At 47.6% G+C, this 19,257-nt stretch overlaps 1 protein-coding gene across 1 annotated transcript in view; it reads left to right on the top strand.

Annotated features, from left to right (window-relative positions):
• The first annotated feature begins 318 nt into the window (after positions 1-318).
• Positions 319-19,257, top strand: part of ACAN (aggrecan) — a 46,982-nt gene continuing 28,043 nt past the window's right edge. Inside the window, exon 1 of the mRNA XM_035336321.1 lies at positions 319-669. The gene's annotated coding sequence lies outside the window, so the exon portion shown is untranslated. The remainder of the gene's footprint in view (positions 670-19,257) is intronic.

Genomic DNA, 19,257 nt, shown 5'->3' with positions numbered 1-19,257 from the left:
GTTTGCTTCCAAACCAGAGGGCTATATTTAATCCCCCACTCCCCATTCAGCTTTCTCCATTTACAGTATTTTTTTTTTTTGGCAATGCCTTTTTTTTCTTTTTTTTTTTCTTTTTTTTTTTTTCCTTTTTTTTTTCCCTTTCTTTTCTTTTCTATTTTTTTCCCCTCTTTCCAAGAGGCTGGGCTTCCTTTTCTGTCCTTAAGCCCTCCTATTTCCCCCTGCCCCCTGGATGCCTGCCTACCTTTACTCTAAAATCCAGAGGAGGATCCAATACACTTAGTTTGCCAGCTCTTCAAGAGTATCTAAGGAGGCTGACAGGAGTTTGATGGTCTCTCTTGCAGCCAGTGGCAGCTAATGTGGTCTGAACCCTCTCTCTCTTTTTTTTTGCCATTCACACACAGCACTTACTCTTCGAGCCTGCTGCTGCTGCCACTGCCTGAAAGGACCTGAAACACCACACAGGGAATTTTGATTTCTTCTGGGGAACCGGGGAAAAAAAAAAAAAAAAAAAAAAAAAGGCAGGAAAACTCATCTGGAGATTGCGAAGAAGACATACAGCAACAGCAAGAAGTGGCAAGCTCTTTCCGTCCTGAACGCCAAAAAACACCTAATTTCTCTGCCAGGTGTATGGGACTTAGATTCTCCAAGCACTGCACTGAACTGTTAAAGGTAAGGGGTTGCGCTTTCCTCCCTTTTCTCTCTTTGGGATTTTTTCCTTAACTTCCCCACTTCTTTCCTCGGTGCTCTATAGGTGCGGGCTCTAAAAAAGTGGATTGTCTCTTTCCCTGGTGAGCAGAGATGCGAGGGAAGTTGCACGCTGAATGCTCGCATGGTTTTCCACGGGGCTGCCCTCATGCCAGCAGCGCCTGCCGGGATCCTATGGGGCCGGGCTGACAGCAGCGCGGCCGTGCTGCCCCACACCAACCCCTGCAGATATGGGGTTGTGGGGGCACGGCCCCGTAGCCGGAGACCGGGGCCATGTGCTGAGTTTGTTAGTTCTTGGGCGAGTGAGGGAAAGCAAGGTTGGGACACCGGGCATCCAATGCCACCAGGTGGGAGCGCAGAGAGGGGGCTACCCCTCTTCCTGCTCCCCAAGCGACCGTCGGTGTTCCTGCACGATGGATTTTGGCTGCTGCCGGTGGCATTTCTCATCCCGCTGCTGAGCGCGGGGCAAGGAGGCTGCGGCTGAGCTCATTTGTCACTGACGTCCCAAACCATCACGGGCTGTCTGCCGGTGACTGCTCCGCTCGCTGCCACCGCATCGCTATCGAGAGCACAAAGGGCGCTCGCTGGGCTTGAAGGACGTGAAGCCACAGGTCCGGGGGGACGAGGCCAGGAGGAGGATGAGAGGAGACGGGATCGGGGAGGTCGGACGGTGTACAGCCTGCGTGCCACGGCTGCGAGCGAGCCCCTGGCATAGGCAGTGGCTCCTGGATGGTTTCCAGAGCATGGTGCTGGGCACTGCTCCGTGGCTGCCCCTCTCCAAGCTGATTCCTGGCTGAAACCCGTTTTCAGCAGTAGCTCAGTAGTAGCTGAGCTCTTCTCTAAGAGCAGGCAGAGCAATAAGTTTTGTTCCTCGGAGCCTCCGTTGGAAATTTCTCCTTTTAGGTCACTCCCTCCTTTTTAAGACTTTTTGCTTAAACTTTGTGCTCAGCAGCAGCCTACCCTCTGCACGTAGCGGAAAGCATGCATTTTAACTCTGCCCTTTTGAGATGTTTAGCCAAAAAAATGCAGTTTGAAAAGTTCTCCCAGTTTTCTAAAATAACTTTGCCAGATGTGGGAAGGGGGGAATATCTCATGATGAAACAGTTGGGTGAGAGGAATTTTTTAGCATTCCCCGCTATTTTGCTTTTTGTCTACAAGCTCCAGATAGAGGACGCTGCCCGGCCAGAGGGGCCGGGGGTTCAGGGACTGATTTGGTGGGCATTCAAGACCCCATGGAAGAGATCTGTTTGCTTCTCTGGTTGTTTGGTGCTATATGTTTTCGCAAAACTTCTGAGACTGTACGCACCCGGTAGGGCAGACGGGAGGTGTTTTCCCTCTCCGAGACATTTGGAGGTGCTGTCAGAGCACAGAAGAGGGAGGCATCCCTGCCTGCCCTCGCTGGGCCAGGGATGTTCCCGTGCTGCCTGCGGGCTCTCAGCAGCCCCAGCAGCCTTTAGGGAAAACCCCATCTCCTCTGCTTGAGCTCCTGCTTGATGTTTCCTACAACCATCTCCACAAACAGAAGCAGGGTTTGACAGCAGCAAGAGGGCTAGAGGACAAGTGAGCAAAGAGAGCCCAGGGGTCTGGAAGCTCAGGACATTAAGTAACATGCTGCAGACTTAGCACCGTCAGAGTAAACGGCAGCTCCTCACTGTAAAATATGACCTAATTGGAGAGAAATGTTAGGGGGTTTGGAGGAGGAGAGGATGAGTGGTATCACTTAAAGACAGAAATGAATGAATGAGCGTGTAAACTGCTGTTCCTTGCTCTGGTATTGACCAGAGATGTGTATAATGGCCAGAAAACCTGCGGACTCCAAAATCTCCTCCGTTACTGGTCTCTTCTCTCCTTCTCTCCCTGGGGCAGCTCCTCCTCAGCCATAAATTGCCCAGGACCGGTGACTTCCCTGCCTCCCCACGCTGCCCTACACCCAGCAGGGACGCGGGCTGGTGGAGGGCCAACTGCTGCCCATTCCACACTCAACGGGACCATTCTTAGCCGTCTGAGACATCTTTTCCACCGCCACCCGCTGCCGTCTCCCCGCTTCCCCCTTCTCCCCGCCGGCGGTGGGATGGCTGCTCCACCGCAAGCCCAGCCTTCCCCAGCCTGCCTCCCTCTCCTCCTCCTCCTCCTCCTCCTCCTCCTCCTCCTCCCCCCCGGCAGCCTCCACGTGTGAACAAGCCGTGCTGTGTGTGCTGCTCGCAGGCAGCTTCCCAGCAGCAGCAACAAAAGCCGTCTTCATCCCAGGTCTGGACCACATACGGAGCCAGAGCAGGATGGCTGCGGAGCAGCCCGGTGCATTCAGGGCTGTTTAAAGAGGGAAAGAGAGAGAGAGAGACGGCAAAGAGAGGGAGCTGTTATAGATATATATTAAAAAAAAAAAAAATACTTGAGCCCAGTGCAACAACGGAAACCTTACAGTTTACTTTTAAAAACTCAGTGCTTCCTTGTGCGCGGGCAGAACAGCTCAGCCTGTGTGCGCGGCGGGGCTGCGGGCGCTGCCTGTGTGCACAAGGCAGGGTGTGTGCGCCGCTGCCCTGCTCCACGCTCAATGGGCTCACAGTGCCGAGCTCAAGAAGCTTTTTGTTGGCCTCATGAATAGGTGGGGGGATTTGTAGTGTTCGTCGGGCAGACTTTTTTTTTTTTTTTTTTTTTTGATGCTTCGCACTGATATTTTTCCCTCCGTATGTTTTATGACAGGCTTTCCCTTTTTAATAAAAATTTCCATTTCTCCCTTGCGTGAAGTTCTTCCTTCCCAGCGATTCCTCAGCACAGACTAGGCAGCAGAAGGCTGAGGGAAATGATGAGGAAGACCAGAATCTTTTGACTTGGGTACCCCAAAAGCTTCCACACGTGTTAGCTGCTGAAATGCCTTGAGGTGCCAAGCAGCAGCCAAGTGGACCACCTTGCTCAGCTATCCTTCCCCTGCTTCACAATCCCCGTGCAGTCACCGTGGAGAGCTAACACGCCTGATGGCTTCACCTGGAGCCACGTTACAGCCCCACAAGCAAACGGGGGAGATGGTGGCACCTGGGTGACCGGGTGTCCCAGTGGCTCTGCCCTCCCCCAGGGAGGAAGGCCTGCTGTGCTGGGAAGGCAGTGCTCTGTCAAGCACCATCATCTGTGTTTTCACCCTTGTAGTCGCTGTTTGTGCCAACCAAGGCATGGCAATTCGTGGCTTTTCTCCAGACGCTGGCTCAAGCTGGAGTACAGCGGGCTCATGTGGAGTAGGAGAAGTTTGTGAGACGCCCAGAACTCAGATAAGGGCTGTACCTCGCTGCTCAGCTCCCCATGGGGGATCGGAGGCCTTCTTGGGGTACAGAGACTTGTGCTGGCCAAGAGCAGAGATTGCTGAGAGGAATTTGGGTGATGGGCTGTCCTGGGGAAGGCAGGTCAGCACATTTGTCCTCCATTTGCTGCTAATTTTGACGAAAGTTGACCACACAGATGGCCCTGGTTGCCACCATCTTACCTGGGGTCTACATGGGAGCTAGGGATCTTCTGAAGCACCTGGGTCTCACAGGGGGTGTAAGGAGCTGAACCCAGCGATGGAAGGTGCAACAGGGGCCACATCAGGCACCACGAGACCAAAGGGCATCTGCAAGGCAGAGGCAAGGTGACCAGGACAGGAAAGTGTTTTCTGGCTGGGTAGGGAAAGAACTGCTCACGAGTTAGGCCCAAGAGTAAAACTGGCTATCCAGCCATGCCCAATAAACCTCGCTTACATTAGCGGGAAGATATGGAATGTAAATACTCATGCTTCAAGGCATAAGGCAACCACTAAAAGCCTAGTGTTAAAAAGAAACTTCCTCCTCAGCAATTTCTCCCCTGTTTTTCGATGATGAGAACTTTGCTCTGAAGCTGGTGATACAGATCTTGTCCAAGACAGGATGCTGGCCTGGACACACCATTGGTTTCATCTGGGCTGGCAATTTCCAAGTGCTTTTGGCTTCTACAATGCCCTTGGTTCACACTAGGCAGAGGATTTGGACAGGTAATTAAGCGTCATGACAACCACTGAAGGACAGAAGGAATTGTCTGTGAAGGCCACAGGAGGGATAGATGTGACTTAACAGTGAGAAAATTAAATAGGAATAATTTGAAAGGAAAATATATATATATTCTTTAGGGAAAACTAACAAGAAATAACCAAGGAACTGAGTCTTAGATTATGGACTGAAAGGAAAAAGGTGTGCAAAGGAAACACGGAGGCCAGCAGCTGATAAACAGGTGAAAATGGTTGTGCTGATCACTTCCAGCTGGAGCTCCCCTCCCTCATTCACACCTCCTCCAGGAGAGCCGTGCCCAGGACTGAACAACCCGTAATGCACAGCAAAACCTGCTGCTCCTGCTGGGATCCTGCATGGGCCAGAGATAAATCCCTGCCACAGCCCTGGAAATCCCCAGCCAGAGCAGGCTTTGCACAGGGCAGATTCAGCCCGGCTGGCATAACTCTTCTGGCTTCAGAGGATTACTCGGGATTAGCAGTGCTGTGGCACAGCAGCTAAGTGTAATTAACATTACATCATCTGTACCACGGTTTCAAGGTTGAAATCATCACGTAGTTCACATATTGGAAATTACAGGATGGCTTTTGTATGAATGATTAACTGTCACTGTTACTTACCCCAGAAAAATAGTTTCTGTGGGGTTTGGTGTATAAATAATACCCTGTGTCTTTATAGTGCTCGGCTTCAAAGTAATGCTTCAGTGCTGTACTCTAACGAATACCCTCCCGTTCTGTAATGACTGGTCTGCAAATGATGTCTTTTCCTCTGCTGTAAATTATACTGTGCAGTTACTGCTGCTATTGCATTCCGTCTGGTTAGTAAATAATACTCTTTACCTACTATTGTATCTGGGGTTTAAATAATACCCTGTCCTCCCACAGTACTTGGCATCTAAGTGTCACCCTGATGCTGCATGGTGCTTTGGAGAGCAGAGAACATCCTGCTGCTGCCGAACAAATTGCAGCCTTCCTCTCCATTGTATTTGCCCTCTAAATATTACCCTGCTGTTTTATATAGCACTTATTGTATAAATAATACCCTGCTGCCTTGTAGCAATTGATATGTAAGTGATACCCTCAGGCAGCAGGGCACTTGGTCGGCTAACGCTGCTGAGCGCACCAGCAGGAGGGTGCAGTGCCTGAGACTACAGCTGTGTGCAGCGTGTGCCCGTTTCTTCTCCAAAATTATTCTCATACCCAGCACTGGTAGGCAGGCACCACTCCTTTACACCTTTCTGAAGTACATTTGGCATTGTTTGGGGCCATTCTCTCACTGTACCCATGTAGGACATGCATTATAGGCATGAAGATCTCAGCGGCAGGGAAGCAAACAAGATCTTCATTTCAGTTCATCTCCAGTGCTGTGCTTCCAGCTCTCACTGGCATTCCCAAAGTGACTTCATATTACCATTACACTCTGACCAAGACAGCACTGAGTTCAGTGTGGGCTTCAAGACCTTCCTGAGAAGTAAGATAAGTTCTTGGGTGAGTTGGCCTCTGCCAGACACCCCACTGCCATGGCAAGGTGCTTAGCCAGGTGGCAGCCAGCTCTGCCTTCTCTACACCACCTTTTGAAGAAGGCCGCTGAGAGTGCTGGAAAGGAAAGATGCTTTGGCTAACACAAGCCTTTCTTCCAGCTTTTCAATCCACCTCAGTTCTGCTACTTCTGCTCTTGTTTTGGCAATAATTTGCCAAAAGTTTCATACAATTGCTGCCACCAGCTGACTTAAAACTGAGTTCCTCCTGACTTTGAATAAGCACATCCAACCAGTGTAAAAATAAATAAATAAGTAAAAGTACTTTATGGATATTATGCTCAGCCCTTTCTTTTTTAGGTGCTCAGGCCCCCGCTCACCTGTCCACATGTTGTTGCACAGAGAGTTTTGGCAGCTGTAGAGTCGCAGTCCAACATCAAAGACAAAAGGCTGGGTTTGCTCGTGCTTAAAATGCAAACAGCTTTCTCGTGCTGCATTCTCAGAGTAATGCTGAAGCTTTTCTCATGCCTCCATTACATATACTGGGGAAACTGACGACACTGGAATACAGCGGTTGGCACCTTTTCTTCAATTCTGGCAGGGTTTATTACCAATTTCTTCTAATCTCCAAGCTGGTTGCTCTCTATTCCTCAACTGCAAATGCAGCTGACTTTTTGTATAGAACTGTGGTGCCTCAACCTTCAGAGATGTCTCTCTTATCTGTGCTGCTAGTGTAATTAAACAATAACATTTTGAAACTGATTGGGAATGAGAGTCATTATACACTCAGATATCTGATTGGATTTATTTCTCTTATAAAATTATGTCCTTTTCCAGAAGTTGCTTTAGGGATTCAAGGACGCATCTTGCGAAGCAGCAAAGTGCCCCAAGACACAGAAAAGCACTTCTGCAAATTCCGTTGAGTGCCTCAGACATCCTTTTGCATCTTTAAATTCTGAGATACCGTGGACAATTGGGCAGGTTATCAGACTTTTACAAAGCAATTTTGACATTCCCATAACTCTCACAGTAACCGTTGGAGAGTACACTGTAAGAATTTAATCTATTGCTGCTGTATCAAAACTTGTAATCAAAATCTTTTAAAGCTCAGCTCGGAAGCCATTTGCTAGTTTTCTTAATGACCAGCAGTGCATGTTTTTCTTGCTTTCCAAAATACTCACTTATGCTTTTAATTCTCTTTTGTGACATCCCTGCAGTAGGAAGGACTCACGTTGAGTCTCCTGGGGAGCAAGCACAGAACATCCAGCCCAAAGGGAGACAAAGTCCAACATGACTTTTGAACAGCCTCAATGCTGCTGCAGCACAGGGAGCTCTGGAGGTCCCAGACGTTGGCTGGACAAGCCTGGGGTCTGCAGTGACTCACCTTTGAGGACCAGAACCTATACCAGCATTTGCCCTCACCTTCCCAGTATACTTCCATTAGAAGTCATTAACTTGAAGCAGGACTCACTCAACCACATTTGCTGGAATGCTCATTCTAAAAACTAGAGAACATTTTCATTTTGAGCATTTAACTATCAGCTAGTCTTACTGAGCATCATCCCCATTGCGTGGCTTATTTGAACAGCGTGGATTGATGAGTATGAATGTCACGATGGCTTTTTGGTCACGGCTATGGAATTGCCACAATCTGCAGACTGCTCCGTGACAGTGCCCAAATGTTATGCATGATTAGATCCAGTTCTCGTACTCTGTGAGAGCCAAACAGGATTTTCCTTGCTGTGTTGTCTTATGGAATTAATTCTTCTGCTGTCTGAAAGCAGAGAGCTCTGTGCGAACTTGTGGGGATTGGGAATTCCTTTTGAGTGCTCTCCCTGCTGCCTGTTTGGGGCTTTCAAAGAGTTACGTGTCTAGACTAGGTTTTAAAACCATAGCTTGGGCTTAATGTCACAAACCTCAGGGTTATAGGGCCTCACTTCTACTGATTCCAATGGAAAAAACTGGATTTGGCCAGCAGATAATTTACCTACCCATCTTACCAGGAGAATTACAAGATAGCGTGTTTAAAACAGATCGTTATTATTTGTCTTTGAATTGGCCTTTTACGACAATAGCATAAAACAAGTTTTATTTGTTTACAGTTTCTCTGGCTAGTGCTGTGTGCCTGAGTCAAAACACCGGAACAGCGTGCTCCAGGGTCTGTGTTACAGCCCGCATCTCTTCCATCACTGCCTGCGCGAATTTGCTGGTTTGAAGCACTTCACTGGGCAGTTATTTTGCCTACAAGGGGATCTGTGTTGGTGCCTCTCTGTTTCCCCAAAATGTGGGCACTGTTGGTTTCAAACTGTTCCACAGAGCTCTGGAAAAACAACATTTTCTGTTGCCTTTACAGAATGCTTCACCAAACACTGGGCAGCGTTTTGGCTCTCTCTCCCGACCACATCTCATGCATAGGAATTTATTTGCCTCTCAGAAAACTTTGTATTCCCATTTAATTGCGTTTCTGGTTTCCTCCATACCTCACTTTCTCTTTTTGAAGGTATGACATATGGACTTGACTTAGCAAACTGTAGATTTGGGCTTAACAGCATTGGCTCTCCAAACGTCTGTGGCTTGTGTTTAGGTTAAATTTCTCTCCCTTTGCAGTCTGCACCTCACCGTATGATTTTATATTTCATGTAAGAGCCTTGCTTAGTTTCAGTATTTCCATGGTCTCCCCAAATTTATCTTTGTTGGGCTTGGTCAGCCACATACTTTGTAGATGGTGAGATCTTTGAGGCAGGGGCTGTTGTCTGTCTGGGCTGGGGTAATTCAGTGGAGCCCTGAGCTCTGAGCTGTAAGGAAATGATTACTGATGTGCATTCAGTGACCCTCATCTGAAACTAATTTTGGGGAGGTTAATTGTCTCTGCCTTGCTCTCTCTTTCAATGTCATGTCATCACAGTTACTTCCTAAGTAACACCAAACCAGTGCCTGATTATAGATTCATATGCATGTAGAGAGAGCTCTCTGTATACATAACATACATTCAGGTCAAAGAGTTGGGCTGTTATTAAAGTGCAATGTTTCTATTCCTTCTTCAAGCTAATTTCGTCATGTGTTTGAAGGGAGCAGACCACTGAGACTTTGAAAGATACTGAAATCTCCCTTGGAAAAAAAAAAAAAAAGGCAGAAGCCTGTGATTTGTTTCTGGACTGAACAATACATCTCACATGATTAAAAATTAATATTTTTATATTTGCTGCTGATTTCAGAAAGTGTTTTTTGTTTGTTTTGCTTTGTTTTGTTTTTTGAGGAGCTTTCTTAGGGAAGTTTTGGACTGATCAAAAATTGAAGTCTTAGCCAGGGAACTGAAACCCTTCTGCCGGTGATTCCCTCTCCCATGCTGAGAGGTCCCCTCATCTTTCCTGCTGGGTGGATGCATACATCACCCAGAAACTCACATGCACTTTCACGCAGAGCCAGGACAATTTTTTAGGCATCTTTTCCATCACCTTGCGCCTTCCCTTCCAACTCCTTACCAGTCTCATCAAGTAGGACCCAAAGCTTTTGTGGTTTCTGATGGATGGTCTTCTCTGAAGCAAACCCCAGGCAAGCCTGCTCGGCTGTGAACTATTTTGCTGTTATCTTCTTTCTTCTTTTGCTTCCCACTTTACAATTTGGCTTGGTTCAAAAACATCACTGTAGGGAAAAAAAAAAAAAGAAAAAAAAAGAAAAAAAAAAAAAAGATTTATTTTCTGCCTGGAGCCCCAGTTGATTTCTGCCCGAAAAGAACAGAGCAAGCTGAACCAACGGCAGGAGTTATTGTTCAGATGAAATGACTTGACAAGTGAATAGGGGCAGTGCAGCAGTGTCCATGCCCAACAGGGCTGCTCCCAGCAAGGGGAGCTGAGCACCCCTCGGTGTCCCCAACACAGCGAAATCCCCTCGGAACGATGGGGCAGGGCAGATAACTCCATCCCCCCAGAGGAACAGAGCAATAAACAGGGACCTTATTGACTGAGCCAGGCAAATCGAGTTAAACACGCGCTGTGTGTCTTGGCTGCGAGGGAAGAGGGCACCGCGCGCCAGAACAGCCTCCTGGTATGTGAGAGGTGCAAGCACACAGAGAAGGAAGGGATTGTACAGGGATGGTGGAGGGCAACCATGTGCCATGAGATGGAGTCCACAGAATATCAGGTGAATAAAGGGAAAAGAAAAAAAAAATGATGAAAGAAGAGACAGGCCAGGGAGATTTTAACAGATTTTCAACATTCTTACAGGAAAATCCATACACTGCCTGGGAGGGGTGGTCTGTACAACTTTGCAGGTATTTGGGTTTGGTGATGTGGCTCTTGTACAAATGGCCTCTTAGATATAGCTGTGACGAGACCTGACATAAAAGCTGGTATTTCCAGCACAGAGAGGTGTGGGCGGTTAGGAGCCAAGAGTTACCAGAGGCACCAAACTCTTCTTGACCTCAGCCCATCTGTACAGTCTGAATATGAAGTCTGTGGTTTGGTACGATGTGTAGACTGGAAGGCAAACCTAGTCCAGTGATTCCAGAACCAAGGCTCATCAAATCAGCCTTAGAGGCAGACAGCTTCGAGGAAAACCTGCTCCAAAGTTTTGGTAAAGCCCTTCTCCAGACAAAGAGGTGTGAGAGATCCTTCATCAGCAGTAATAAAACCCTAACTTGCATTGTGGCTGGGGGTTCACATTGCTGTCGGAAGAAGTATCTGAAGTCTTTGGTGGAAGCTGGTGACTAGCTTGTGAATAAAGGCAAAAAGGCTCCTCCATTCCTGTGCAAGGAATAACTGTGAGCAGTTTGTATGCATGTGGCTCTCTGAGGAGCTGCAAAGAGTTGGAGCATCTGGAAACAGAAGAAAATAATAATCCTTTGCTTCTCCACTGGAAATGTCACTGATCTGCTCAGTAGAAAAAGATTGTCCTGTGTTGAAAAATGAGTTACAGAGAAAAAAAAAAAATGTCAAGAGATCGTTAGATTGCAAATCTTGCAGATTATTTATGGCAAGTAGTAATGTTTGGACTGCAGGCTCTGCCTCCTGAGCAGCACATGGCAGGATGTCTCTGCTCTTCCCGGCCAGTAACCAGAAAGGCCCTGGCCCTCTCCCATGCCATTTGCCCTTTTGTCTTCTAGGTCACCCCAAAGGAAGGATCAAGTTGAGATTCCACCTTCCCAGCAAAGCTAAACCGTGCATGTCTTGAATTTATGAGACAGGAAATCTATTTGGGAGGAAAGCTGTAGCTGAAACAGCCTCGTTTAAGTAAATCTAAGCACACTGTTTACACAAAGTCTGGAATTAATGCAGAGAAAACTTTCAGGTGCCAGCTTTGGAAAGAGAAAATGGGGAGCAAAAAGAGGCAGATACTGAGCTTGTAATGAAGCTAGAAACTCTTCCTCCAGCGTGGATGGGAGGCTGTTTTCCCACTGTTAAACACCAATAGCATGCACTAGTCAGTAATGCAAAGGCCAGATAGGATGTGTTTGCTCACCTATCTCCTTTGTGTCCAAGCGGTCACAGTGGGAGGACGGTTAGTGTTGCCAGCTGTGTGTATTTACCCAAACATGCAGTTATTGCAGAGGCCCTACAGCCATGCACGAGCTCATATGGCTCTTCCCTCAGATCTCCTACGTTTCTTGACTTTCCAAGCTGGTCTGATGTTTTTTCTCTACCTGGAGCAAGAGGAAAATGTTTGTCCGTTCTGAAGCTGGCAGCTGGTATGTCTCTTCTAGTCCTGCCCAGTGCCTCATTAGGTGAATTTTCACATCACATTTCTTAGGAGCACATACGTCCCATCCAAGGGAATTTGGGGCAGCAGAGTATTAACAGATATCAGGTTTGGGCAGTAGCTAGCAAAGTGAGTGAAAAAGAGTTTCATGCTTAGGTCTCTGTGCCTACGGATTCTGTACTGACACAAGGTCTCACGGGCATTGTGGAAAACTTTTTTCCTAAGTGCAGCATCAGCCATGAAGGGAAGCAAGGCTTATGTCCATGAAGCTTCTGCCAGCAGAGAAGCACTACTGAGGTTTGCTTATTTGCAGTCACATTTGTATCTTGTCCAGTGGCCTCAGGAGCACATTTTCTCATTTTTAAGGCTGCTTCTCTGCACAAATGAGGTTTCAGCTCACTCACAAGAGAAATGAATGTCCTCAGAGCAGCCCGTGCACCATTCACACTCTCCAAAAGAGTAAAGGCTCATCCCCCAGCAGGGCAAATACCTGCTGTCCATCCTCTGAGCCTTACCTGTCCTTCATCTCTCTCAGCATCTGCAGAGAACCTACCCGCCTGTTTAGCTTTTGCCTATGTGGAGAAGGTGGGTACGTGGTGATTTAGAGAGGGTAAATGGTAGGAGCCTTACCAAGTTAATGGACAGAGGTTTTTCCATGTCTCTTTCTCCTGCTCTGTACCAGGCATAGGTAACTCAGGGCCTAGGAGCACAGCAGCAACAGCTTTGGGATTTCTCAGTGGGATTTATGGTGAGACAGTGCATTTGAGCAGAAAATGGTGTCACTTGGAGAGCCACATGGCCAGAGCTGCCACCTTCACACCTGACGTCCCAAGGGAATGTGATGTCTCAGGTGCCTTCTGTGTTTTGGTGGTTTTCCTCTCTGTGTCTAGAAGAGGTTTGCTCAAGGCTGATGACAGCCCCAGAAAACACATGTATATTGGTACTTTCTTTCTATGGGTTATCATTTTTTACCTGCCTCTTCCACCAAAGAAGAGCGATGGGTGACTGTCATTCCCAGAGACACCATATCCAGGAGGAAAGAGTTTGCCAAGTCCCATTTCTTCTTTCTGGGTTAAATTCTTCCTTGCAGGCCATGGGATACATCCCAATTACCACTGCTGTGCATAAAACAGGGTCTAAGGAGTCTTTATGTATGAGCACCCTCCCATATCTAAAAGCTAAGTGCTGAAAGAGTGCTCCAGGCTCCCCTACCACCCATCAGACAAGTGGCTGAGCAGCTCGTTAAAGGTTCTCAGCCAAGACATCTATTTCATAAGGAGATGAATTGCTCTTTAGAAGTTTTTTCTCCCCTTGGACCAGAGAGGATTTTGAGCAGAAGTTTCAGCAAGTCTCAAAGGCTCATTGTTGCCTTGAATTTAGAGGCTCTGGAGGCTGTTGAATGTGGCTCTTGCTTTCCACGTTGGGCAGACACTCAGAGCCACGGCAGCTCAGGCGTAGTGCTGATCCTGTAGCTTGCATGAGAGACTCCAGCTCTCATCTGCTCACCGTAGTGGGCATCTTGAAGCTTCTCTGTCTTTGAAGGGCAGGAAAATTGTCCATGTGTGTTTCAAGTGACAGGCAGTTTTGGCTTTCCTGCACGAGAACTAGTTTGGGGGTGGCTGGTGGCAAGGTCTGCCTGTTTAGCTTGCTCTCGGGAAAAAAAAAAAAAATGGAGAAATGCTTCTGGAGTTAATGGAGACATAATGTAAAACCAGTATAAATCAGGGGAGAATGAGAGGCATTCTGTGGTAGTTACCAGAAAAGAGATAAATGCTTATAAAGCTTTTTGTGTTCAGCCGGCCATTAGTTCCAGACCGTGTGTCTGAGCCTGAGTAGCTAACCAAGCCTAGCATCCGACTGTTTCGGTTTGACCAAGATTTCCTTTGGCATCCTCCTTACTGAAGGCTTGTCCACACATCCTTGGGTATTTTGGCTCTTCCTGTAGTGTAAGTGCAATATAATTAAGTAAACAGTCAAATTATAACAGACTGGAGCTCTTTTATTAAAGGAAAGGCCATAAAGACATGGAAAATGGAAAAACACAGAACCAAAATTACAGGTCGGGGCGACTTTGGCTCTTTGTAGAGGAGGAGAGAGGGGATCTCTGGACCAGACGATATTGCTGAGGGGCACACTGATACCAGCCCCAGGGGTGTGAGCAGAGCTGTGTCTGGCCACGTTTGTGCCTGCAGGAGCAAAGGGTGCTTCAGGACCAGAGCCAGCTGAGGCTCCAGCAGAAACCTGACATTTTTCCTAGTCTTCAGCCGCCGTTCTCTGTTTTCTGTCTTGCGCGCTGAGCACACCTCGGCGCTGCCAGTTTGCCATCTCCTGTAGCAATGCAGGCAGCCAGTGGTGCAGGGCTGTCAGCAGGGAGGATGACATCCCTCGATGACACAGTATCAGAGCAGTAACTGCTGTGTGTTCTTCTGATTGGGGAAAAAAGGGCTTTATTGTTCCAGGGACGGTTTCAGAAGCAGAGCAGGCGGGAGCAGCATCCAAGCTGCTCTGTACATAAAGACCTTACTCTCAGAATGGTTTGGAAGCCAGACAGAATGGAATATTTCTCCTATTTTCTTTACAGCTGAAAAAACATGAAAAATCACAGGAGTGCATTTATTACCGTATTTCAGTTCCAAAGTTTGCCTTCTTTAAAAAAAGAAAAAGAAGAAATAAAATGAGTTTTGCCCACCCTCCTCACTCCCCCCCCCCCCCTTCCTTCCCTCCCATTTCCTGGACCAGGCTGAGGTTTTTAACAGAAACGCTCTCAGTCCTGCACAGAGGCTGGGAACATGCAGGGGGACAATAAGGTGTTTGTTCACAGAGATCATAGAGGAACGGTCTGTAGTTTTACATGGGAGAGGAGAAACCTCTCTGGAAGGACATGAGGCACACTGCTTGACCAGGCATGAGGACCCTCCTGATGTCTCAGCTGGGTGGTGGTGTCTCCTCAAACCTCATCGTACCCTTGGTCCACAGCGTTGGTACCTGAAACAGTGCTGGATGGGGGTGTCCTAGGGATACTAAGGTCCATTCCCTGATGGAGAATAAACAGGGGATGGAAAACTAGTTGAAGAGAAATAATCCAAGGCTAAATGATTACTGCTGGTTTTGACTCATGCTCAGGAGCCTCTTTATATCCACAGTTTGAAAGGAAATGTTGTCTTTGGAAACACCTTTATGCCCAGGCATATCTTCTAGTTAATGAGTGGCATTTTATTAGCTGCCAGAAACAATATGTAAGTCTATTAAAGGTCTTCCAAAACTGAGAAACAAGGAAGCTTAAAATGACCTGTCCACCCCCATCCAAAATAAAAAAGGACAACAGCAGGATTAAGGGTGATGAAAATAAATTTAATTGCAACAAGGGTGATTAACGTGGTATGGAACAAGCAAAGGCCACAGGAGAAACTGCAGATGGGACTCAATTAAAATAAACTAGAACAGAAAATGCTTTCCAGCAAGCAAACAAGTTAGACTGTGCTGCAAGTGGGCCATCTGGCTATTTTCCACCGTACAGTCTTACTGTGTAGGCACTTTGTTGGGCCTTGACTGCAGTGACTTTTCTTTTTCTTGCTCTCTCCAGATTCTTCAGGCCTTTGAAAACCTGGGGACAGGGTTGGAAGAGTAAGGGATTAAACCTGTCTGCACATATGTACACACTTTCTCCACACACGCTTAGATTCTCAAATAAACATTTATATGCAGCCAATTTAGGACAGCCTGCTCACAACCTGATACAGAAGCATGGCCTTAGGCATAAAATAAAGTGGCAATAAACTCCAGTGAAAGGGACAGTTGTTCTCCAGGGTGGAGAGCTCCTGAGCCTACCAGCATTTCCCGGCTCTGTCTTTTTTGGAAAGGCGAGAGCTTTTCCTGAGCTCTTCCTGGCCCAATCTGAATCGGAGAGGGCCTTGCTCCTGTCTCGGTCACTGGTTAGAGAAGGTAGGATGGCCAGGATTTCTGTGGCAGTTTGGTTGGATTATTCTTCCTCCACGCTGCTTGTTACCTTGTGCAGGGGTGGTTATTCTGCTGCAGAGGGGTGCTGTGCAACGCGTGCCACCTCCTGCCACAACAGCTCCCTGCCCCGGCTGTTCTCCCAGCAAGTGCAAACCCAGCTTCGCCAGAAAGTCACTTGCAGGGCTGGGAGGTGTTTCTGTAGCATGGGCCTTGCAGAAAGCATGGTGTGATCACAGTTCCTTGTGGTGGGTGTGTGCTGTGAGAATTAGTCCCTCCCAGTGCTCCCTGCTAGAGCTCGGGCAGCCCTGAGTTAGTACTCACCCAAGAAGAGCTCCACCAGCATGTCTGCAGAACTTCTTTTCAAGGTTTTTTTTTACTAGGAGGTATATATTTTCTACTAGGAGATAAGAACCTTGCCACTCAATTGGAGTCTGACAACAGCGGCCTGGTAGCTCCTATGGGTTTAGTAACCCACCTTTTACCAGCAGCCAGGTTACCGTGTTCATATTCAAAAGAGCAGTCAAATGAAGTTATCACCAAAAACCTGTGTTATTCATGATACAAATGGTGGAAGCATTGCCTGTGTCCCCAGCACTTGGCTCAGACCACTTCTCTCCTTAGCTGTTCAGCCACCATGGGGCCATCAGTACAATCCTGAGCCGGCGATGCTCCGGGCTTTGCTCTGCCTTTACTCAGCCGTGCAGCTCAGGCTCTTCCTTAGGCATGCACGATCCAGTCTCTGTGAGCACACACCTCTCACGCTGGTTCTCCCACATGCTGAACTGTGCCTACATGCTTCTGGAGAACGGCTCATCTAATCCAAATCCAGACCTCTGCGGAGAGGACATCCTCACCTGAGCTGATCACCCCCTCTGCTCCGACAGGCACTGGTCATCGGTTCTGCAGCACGTGTTGTGTGGTCTGCTTTAGATGGTGCTTTAGAATGAGAAGAGTGACCCAAATCCCCCGGATAGGCAGACCACGTCTCCATCATATGTGCAATTGGTGTTATCTCAGCAGATCACTGTCTTTCTTTACTTGAATCCAGAGCTGCTCCTTAAAGCAGCTGTTTGCTGGTTATCACACCCTTGGCCATCATCACGGCGTGGCAGCGTTACAGCACGGAGCCTCGCTGTAACAACGGGACGAGGGTCACAGGCTTTCCCAGCACTGCGAATCCTGCGTGCAGGCTCCGGGTTGGATCTCTCTGGCATGCTTACAGGGAGTGAAAAATGGAGATCAGCACTGCAAACAGCACCCGGAGGAGTAGGCTGGGTTTCTTCCTGCGGGGAGTCAATGCTTTGGCAGAGCACACCCAAAGCATTATTATTGTGATTTGTTTAACCACAGCTCACAAGGAAAAGGCATTGCCTCTGGGCTTTTGTGGATTTTTTTTTCCCTACAGCTAAGCTAATCTGTGGAGATACTGCAGGTCCCTCAGTTATCATATGAGGCTACATTTTCCATGTGGAAGATCAGCATAAGGCTCGAATGAGACTAGTGTGGTGTAGACAGGGACTCTGAAAGAGTTTTCAGCTCCCATTATATTTCAGCGTCTCTCTTTCTTTTCTCATGTCCGCTGGCATGGCAGGTTTGGGACGGCGCAAGCAGAAATTACCTGAGCCCACCCCACAACCCCATTTCCTTCCAGGGAGATATCCCTCATTTGAGGTCAGGCTGCTCCGCAGTGGAAGCTGTGACCAGGAGGGCTCTCGATGCCCGGTCCCCAGCTGTTTGTGCTGGAAGGAAGCATTCTTCTAACTAAACAAGAATACGCTTCAATGTTTGGAAATTTTTCCTCCCAGAGCACAAAGGTTTGCCCAAATGCTGAAGCTGTATCTGCCTCAAGTACATTGCAGTGCCTCATGTGTCCGCAGTGACTGATCTATAACCTGAAGGGGCTCCCCAAAATACAGGTTAAGCCCTCATCCATCTCCTTCACTGGCAGCTTACTCCTAAATCTCTTTCTCCCTCCTGATGCCTGTCCTATGCAGACTTCAGGGATGGTTGGCTTAGATTGAGGAGGGAAGGGAGTTAACTTCACAGGATGTCTTTTTGCCTTCGATCCTACAAAGCAGTTAAAAAATTTGCATGATATTCATGGCTCTTTGTACTGCCTAGAGCCAGGCAAGATTAATAATACAAGAGCAGAGATCGAAACATTGATATATTTGTATTCATGAATTTTAATGTCAGAAGAAACCATCCTGGGCTGATCTCCTCTGTATCTAGACCCTTTGAACTTCTCCCAGCTATCGCTGTAAGGAACCCAGTAACTCACATTTCCTAAGCCATATCTTCCAAAGAAGTTTTCAAGTTTGGATTTGAAGCTACCAAAGGATAGAAACTCCATTGTTTCCCTCGGTGCCAGTTTCACTGATCCATCACCTCCTGTTTAAAATGTGGGCTTTGTTTCCCGCTTGAATTTGCTTGGCATATGGCTCCCAGCTATTAGTTCTCGTTATGCCTTTCTGTTAGATTAAAGAGCCCTTCAGTACCCGCAGCTTCTGCTTGAAAAGATATTTGTGCACTATGGTCAACTTCTCAGTCTTCGCTGTTGCCGTTACAATAACTTGATTCAGGCTTCTTAGCCTCCCCACATCAGGCATTTCCTCCAGCCCTCAGATCCTCGCCCGTGGATATATTCTGTACTGCTTGCTAGGACACAGCATCCCATTTTCAGTCATGTTCTGCATCCCTCGTTCATCGGTGGATAATTTTTATATCTGTTTCCATTAAAATATTGCAGGCAGATTTATCAGGCAAACTTAGAATCATTCCAACCAACAAAATCAAGTTTGGAAGCACCTGTTTTCTCTGCAAGTGTTTCAACTAAATATAATATTATGCCTTTTCTTCAGTGCTTAATGAATTGAAGTCTGTATCAGATTTTCCATTATTTTGCCTGGAGCTGATGTCAGGCAAACCAGGGTGTATTTAGGAGGCTCTTCTTTGTATATCTTTGCTAAATCTTGGCACACTGTTCTGGTGTTCGGGACCTGCCCCAGTGCTCCAGCACAGATTAAAACTGAACAGCAGTGGGCCAGCAATTTACACAGCCAGCTCTTTAAGGACTCCTGGGCACGCTGATTTCAGCCTGTTTATCCAGAGCAGATGGTGTTTCCAACTCTCCTTGCCTGCTGAGGAGCAGAAGGCACTTCTCTGTTCCCCACCCCATCCTATGAGCACATGCCCCTGCCTTTGCCTAAAAACTGAGCGCCAAACCCCTTGGCCTCTCCTGCACCACTGCACCGTGACAGTTGTCTTCATTTCCCTCTGCTGATGGCCAGTACCATGGCTGGTGTTTCCTTGGTTCCCATTAAGCTGCTTACACAAGCATATACCACTCCTAGCTGAACAGACGCCCAAACATGCACTCAGCTCCATGGTTTCTCCTGGAGCTTGGCCCTTACCTCG

The sequence above is a fragment of the Oxyura jamaicensis genome, chromosome 10 (genome assembly GCF_011077185.1).
Source record: "Oxyura jamaicensis isolate SHBP4307 breed ruddy duck chromosome 10, BPBGC_Ojam_1.0, whole genome shotgun sequence".
Lineage (NCBI taxonomy): Eukaryota > Metazoa > Chordata > Aves > Anseriformes > Anatidae > Oxyura > Oxyura jamaicensis.
Note: the sequence above shows the minus strand (reverse complement) of the source record. Positions and strands in the feature narration are given on the sequence as shown.